Here is a 1,240-nt window from a genome sequence, read left to right as displayed (position 1 = left end):
ATGGATGGATGGATGGATGGATGGATGGATGGATGGATGGATGGATGGATTGCAATAAGAGTTGTACGAGCCCCCAATGAAATGATTAAAAATAAATAAATATTGAAGTGTTCTGGAATCCCCATGCTTCTTAAAGCTATGCATAGTTTGTTATGATCCACACAGTTGAATATCTTGGCATAGTCAATAAAACACAAGTAAGCATCTTTCTGGTATTCTCTGCTTTGAGTCAAGATCCACCTGACTTGACGTCCATGTCCTCTTCTGAATCTGCCCTGAGCCTCTGGCAGTTCCCTGTCAATGGGCGGCTGCAACTGTTGTCAGGTGACCTTCAGCAACATTTCACTTGCCTGTGATATCAGTGATATTGTTCAAAAACTTGGAATGGGCGCAGATGTGGATCTCTTCCAGTTAGTTGACCACGTAGCTCCCTTCCAAATTTCCTGGCATAGACAAGTGAGTGCTTCCGGCGCTTCTTCATCTTGTTGAAACATTTCCATTGGTTTTCCCTCCATTCCTGGAGCCTTGCTTTGGGCCAATGCTTTCAGTGCAGCTTGAACTCCTTCCTTCAGCACCTGTGGCTCTTGCTCATATGCTCCCTCCTGAAATAGTAGAGTGGCGAAAGCAAATGGAAGATATGCTGAAGGCATTTGCTACCTCTTGAAACTGTGGAACCCCGGCAAGTTACTTTGGGTACCCTGTATTCTTTCCATCTTCTTTGGATCCCCCCCCATCATTCAATATCTTGCCCATGTTGTTATCGTTAGGTGTCATCAAGTCAGCTCCGACCCATAGTGACCCTGGGCACAACAGAACTAAACAGTGCACAGTCCTGTACCGGTGCCTGAGCCCATGGTGGCAGCCACTGTGTCCATCCAGCCCACCGAGGGCCTTTCTCTTGTCGCCACCACTCCGCTTTGCCAGCATGAATCTTGGACTGTTGCAATGGCAGACTTACATTTTTTCTTTAGTTCTTTCAGACTAAGATCTACTGACCTTGCGCTGTAAGGTAATTTGGCGACGGAAAGAGAGAAAAAGGGCAAAGGCAGAAAATCGTTTTAAAGGTTTATTTCAGCGCTCCTGGGCGAGGTTCAAGGTTCCCTAATTGGGGCCAGAGAAGTCCTGGTGCCCGGGAGGGAGGGGAATACAGAGGAAGGGATGATTGTGTCCTGAGCTCCTGGACAAGGTTCACAGGCCCCCAGCTGGGGGTCCACAAAGTCGCGCTGTCCATGCAAGCCTG

The sequence above is a fragment of the Echinops telfairi genome, unplaced genomic scaffold, assembly GCF_000313985.2.
Source record: "Echinops telfairi isolate 266 unplaced genomic scaffold, ASM31398v2 ScPeMD7_28;HRSCAF=97, whole genome shotgun sequence".
Taxonomy (NCBI): Eukaryota; Metazoa; Chordata; class Mammalia; order Afrosoricida; family Tenrecidae; genus Echinops; species Echinops telfairi.
The sequence above is the reverse complement of the archived record's forward strand: the minus strand, read 5'-3'. Positions refer to the sequence as shown.